General features: G+C 41.2%; 1 pseudogene; it reads right to left on the bottom strand.

Annotated features, from left to right (window-relative positions):
- Positions 1 to 5,002: 5,002 nt before the first annotated feature.
- Positions 5,003 to 5,089, bottom strand: LOC118758327 (U2 spliceosomal RNA; annotated as a pseudogene).
- Between the last annotated feature and the right edge of the window lie 457 nt (positions 5,090 to 5,546).

Genomic DNA, 5,546 nt, shown 5'->3' on the forward strand with positions numbered 1-5,546 from the left:
TTGGCACTGTCACAGTGTTCCATCCTCAGACGGTTTGATGTTTTAGAATGTGGTTTTGTCAGAGGTTTCTGGAATGCTAGCTGATGCTTGCCACATTCCTCTTTAGAATCATAGATGTAGCTCTTCCCCTGTCACATGAATATCAAAGTTGATGACGACTGTGGCCAATACTAGGAGACTTCAAATACCTTGTAGGAAAAATTAAATAATGATGAGCTTATTTTGGTGCAATTAACTTTGAGATTCATACATAGTTTTTAAATAATGTACCTCTTGTTTCTATACATGAATTTCAAAACATTTTTGTATCCAAATTATATTTTAATTTCATTTTTAAGCTTACAGATAATTTATTTGAAAGACAGCTATATAGAGAGAAAGAGAGAATCTCTCACCTGCTGCTTCATTCCCCAGTTGACTGCCATAGTCAGTGCTAGGCCAGGAGCAGGGACTTTATCTAGGTCTCCCTTTCCCAGGCACATTAGCAGGGAGCTGGATCAGAAGTAGAGTAGCTGGGACTCAGACCAGCACAGTTGGGAAATGAATCACAGACAGCCACTTAATGTGCTATGCCGTAATGTCAGCCCTGTAATTCCATTTTCTACGGACTTTCAGTGTCCTTGGACCTTAAAATTACTCGAATGTTCCCCCACAAACATTTCTTTTTTAAATATGTATTTTACTTTATTTAAAATTTTGTTTATATAGTTAAGAAGGATGTATGCCTATGTGTGGCCGCTGATGAGTGTGAGGAGGGTTGAGGTATGGAGGAAGGAGGGTGGGATGCAGGTTTCTAACTGATTTCTTTTTCTCCTGTATCTGCAAGGGGAGGGAAGGGGAGGGAGCCACTGCTTGCTGCCAAACCACATCCACATCCCGGGGATGGAGGACAGCCATTACTACAAATATTTCTTAACCTTTTCACAATCATCTATATGAAGGTAAGTATTGAACGTTGAACTTGCTAGGTCCAAAGAAGGAAAGGAATAGAGAGTTGTTTGACAAGGTAGGCATCTTGCATAGCAGCTGAGATACTCATGGCCATACAGTCCTAGCTCTGCTTCTGAGTCTCAACTTCCTGCTGATGCACACCTTGGGAGGTGGGGAGGTGATGGCTCAAGCAGTTGGGTCCCAGACACCTACATGGAGAGAGCCGGAATGTCTTCTTAGTTCCTGGCTTCAGCCTGCGCCCGTCACTGTAGGAATGTGGGGAATGAAGCAGTCAATTTCTTTCTGTCTCTCTGTCTTTACAATAAAACGAAAGAAAGGGAAGGAATATGTGGACATGCATTTTCTCTCTGATGAGGGGTAGTTGCTGTGGCAAGTTTGGTCTTGATAACGGAATAGATGCACTGTGCGTCAGCCTCATGAATACTTCTTGAGACCTCATCACCTCTGCTAATGAGCCTGGGGAAGGTGGCTGAGGCTGCCACATTCAGTTAACCAGGCAGGTAATGCCGTTCCAACCCAATTTTATCAACAGCTTACAGAGGCAACAGCAGACACTGGGGCGTTTCTCCTGTCTTTAATTGTTGTAGGCAGAACTAATTGACACCGTGAACATAAAAATGCAGGCTGTCACAAAATGTATGTGTCTCTTCCACCAAATACATTGATGTGTTCTGAGGACAGGTTCCTAGAAGGGAGTGTTATCTGATGAAGCTACACTTTGTTTTTTTAATGTCAAGTTCTGAGGTCATTTCAAGTGGCCTTTGGGATCATGTATGGGTTCCAGAAACTTTGACTCTGAAGCCTGGCATTCTGCTTTGGTGCCCCTCCACCAGGTTTCAAGGTTTAGACACCCTGCAGAGGTGGGGATTCTTTATTTTTCAGCCATGTGGATAATTAGAACATCATTTGTGGGCCATACAAAATTATGAACGTAACAATTCACCTACTATGGATTTGCTGAATTTTGAGTCTTGCCTATGGTTGCCTTGGGAAGGCCAGGCCAAATGATCTTGTAGGCCCTAGATGGCCTGTGATCTAAACATTTTCCACTGCTGCTGGGGACTCAGGCAAAAAATTGTAGTTGGGGCTGGAACTGTGGTATAGCAGCTTAAGCCTCCATCTGCCATGCTGGCATCCTATATGGACACTGGTTTGAGACCCGGCTGTTCCATTTCTGATTCAATTCCTTGTTCATGTGCCAGAGAAAGCAGTGGAAGAGGATCAAAATGCTTGGGACTTTAACTCATGTGGGAGACCTGAAAGAAGCCCCTAGTTTCTGGCTTTTGCCTGGCCTATCCCTGGCCATTGTAGCCATTTTCTGAGTGAACCAGGAGATGAAAGATCTTTCTCTCTCTTACTCTCTCATCCTTTCTTTGTAATTCTGCCTTTCGAATGCATAAAAAATAAATATTAAAATCATAGTCAACTGGTTGGCTCAGGTGTTATGTTTTTCAGGTTTTCCAACTATAGTTGATCCAAGGTAATGGAATTGAATACAGTTATGAAGCTTTTGTTGAATACAATAGTTTATTTTGGTGTACGCTTTCCTTTGTGTCCCTGTCAACTGGCTTTTACAAATGTTTAAACCTTTGAAGAACAGATTCATAGGTCAACCTAAGCTTCCTGTGCTAGTATTTCATTTTTTGTAATCAGGCTCACTAGATCTTGGTTACTTGCGAAATCATTTGGGAAACTTTAATCAAAATATTCAGCAGAGTGCCAAAATGCTTCAGTATTTAGCCCCCAAAATTAAAAAACAAAACAAAACAAAAAAACCTAATGATTTAAAATAAAGCTTGTAATCAGGAAGACATTGAAATTTATTATCCCTACAAAAACAAGGGGAGAATTGAGCTTGTCAGAATGGCTGTAATAAAAAATAGTGACAACGCCAGATGCTGGTGAGGATGTGAGGAGACTGAATCACTCAGCCATTGCTGGTGAGAATGAGAGCTCACATGGGGTACAAGATGTCATGTTTGAAGTTGTTTTTGGAAATAATTACAAATTCATAGGCGGTTGCGAAAGACATGTGGAGTGCCTTCCTCAGCGGTAGCATCTTGGGAAACTGTAGAATAGTATCAGAACCAGATACTCCACCAGGAGACTGAGAAGGATGGGTAGGTAGTGTTAGCAAGAAGTTCTGGGTTTTTATAGTTGTATCCAGCCTGCCGTCAGGCCACCACGAAACAGTTCTGGTCGGGTTGTATGGAGGCCCCGACTGGCCGGTGCAGCAGCTGCATCTGGAGACCGCGTGACAGCCTGACCTGGCCGGGTCAGTAGGATCCAAACTTCCCTTTGTGTGCTTTGCACATTCACCTTCTTTCCCACTGTAATAGAATGCCCAAGGCCAGCACTCTTCCCGCATCATGCACCTGTCACCAAGGCACTTCCAAGACTTCTGACAAAAGACTAAGGAATGAGTGACAGTCAATGTGCACTACAAACCCCACCTCTTTTGGATATGAAATGAAGCCCATCCTAGAACTACTCACCATATAGGATTAGAGAATGCTTTGAATGCTGTTAAGGATTTTTATGTTTGTCTTTTATGTTCATTCTCTCTCAAGCTTGCTTGCACTTAGTTCTTGAGTGTGTACTTTTGCTTTGCTTTAAGCAAACCCTGTTTCCCTACACACCTTTATGGCCCCTCTTTGATTTCTTTCAAAAGTGCAGGGAAGAGCCTGGAATCTGCCACGGCTTCTGTTACCCACAACGCTCTAATCCACAGAGCCAATTCAGATTTCAGTTTTACAGCTGCTCATTTGTGTGTGTGCACACGGTTTTATATTATTTTGTTGCATGTATAGCTTCACATAATCACCACAATTGAGATTAAGACCTATTCCATCGCTAGAACGCTCCCTTGTGCAACTCCTTTATAACTGTAACTTTTGTTTTCCCCCTCACCACTACATTTTCTCTGGAATGCACTATCAGCTTGTCATTTCAAGAACATTCTGGAATGTTATGTGAACATTGTAATGATAGAATGTATGACCTTTTTGATTCCCCCCACACACCTTAATGTCCTTCCCTGGAGGTCCTTTCAAGTTCTTGCTTATATGCATAGTTCGTTGCTTTTTATGATGGAGTAGTTGTGCTGTAAATATGACAGTTTGTTTAATTTTTTACTCATTGAAGGACATCAGAGAAATGCCAGTGTTTAGAAAATATGAATAAAACAGCTGTGAACATCCGTGCAACAGGTTTGTGTGGCAACATGATTTTCGTCTCTCTGGGATAAATACCCAAGAGTGCGATTGCTTAATCAGATAACTACAGGGTTAGATCTAAGGTAATTTTCCAAATTTAGATATCTAAATATTCCTATGACTAACTAGGTTTTCTCCACTCTTGTTATCATTTGCTGTTGTTTTTGTTCTATGTTAGTCATTCTGATGGTTAGGTAGGATAACTCTTTGTGGCTTAAAAAATTTTAAATTTATGATTACTTTTATGTTTTACTTATTTGAGAGGCAGAGAGAAGTAGAGACAAGCAGAGGCATGTGTTAGGGCAGAAACTGAAAAGACAAACTAAAGAACAGGAGGAAACATTTACAAACTAAATAGCCAACAACAACAACAAAACAGATCCCTCCGCTAGTCCACTCCTAAAATACCCTTAGCTGCTGGGCTAGGTTGAAGCTAAGAGTCAGGGACTCAATTTGGTTCTTTTGCGTGGGTGGCAGATATCCAATTACTTGAGCTATCATCTGTTGTCTGCCAGGGTGCACATTAGCAGGAAGCTATAATTGGAAGTGGAGCGAGGCGCAAATCCAGATATGAGATGCGGCAACTGGTGTGTTAACCAGCTAGACCAACACTTATTTCTGGTGGTTTTCACTTAAACATACTTAAACGTTCATGATCTTGAACATCTTTTATGCGCTGGCTCACCGGTTATAGATCCTCTACAGTGAAATATCTTTTTATGTCTTTTGTCCATATTCTGATTGGACTTTTCTCTTTTGTGGTTAAATATTAGGTTACTAATTTGTACTAACTTTAAAATCATTGTTGGATATGTGGTCTGCAAATAGTCTCTCCAATTGGTTCTTCTTTTCATATTCTGGAGAGGATCTTTGGTAGAACAAATATACTACACTTGATCTTAGCCAAAAGGCCGAGAAGCGATGGCAGAACAAATATAAACCTTTGTTTTATGAATTATGCTTTAGTTTGCCAGTATGGATACAAAAATTCTATATTTTTCTGCAAGTTTTATGGTTTTATGTTTTGCATGTAAACTCATGGTACGTCTTGAGTTAGTGTATAAGATGTGAGATTTATGTCAAAGAATCTCATCATCATTATTATTATTTGATCCATGGATGTCAGTTCCTCTAACCCACTGAACAGACTATGCTCAAGTAGGGAGTTTGCCATAGTGGTGAAGACATCACTTGTGTCCAGAGTATCCGGTTCAAGCCCCAGCTCTGCTTCTGAATCTAATGTCCTGCTAATGTGTACCCAGGAAAGCAGCAGGTGATGGCTGAGACAGCTGGGTTCCCGTCACCCACATGAAAGACCTGAATTCAGTTCTTGGTTCCTGACTTCAGTCTTATGCAGCTCCAGCTGTTGCGCGGTATCTA

Source organism: Ochotona princeps, chromosome 1 (genome assembly GCF_030435755.1).
Source record: "Ochotona princeps isolate mOchPri1 chromosome 1, mOchPri1.hap1, whole genome shotgun sequence".
NCBI classification, from domain to species: Eukaryota; Metazoa; Chordata; class Mammalia; order Lagomorpha; family Ochotonidae; genus Ochotona; species Ochotona princeps.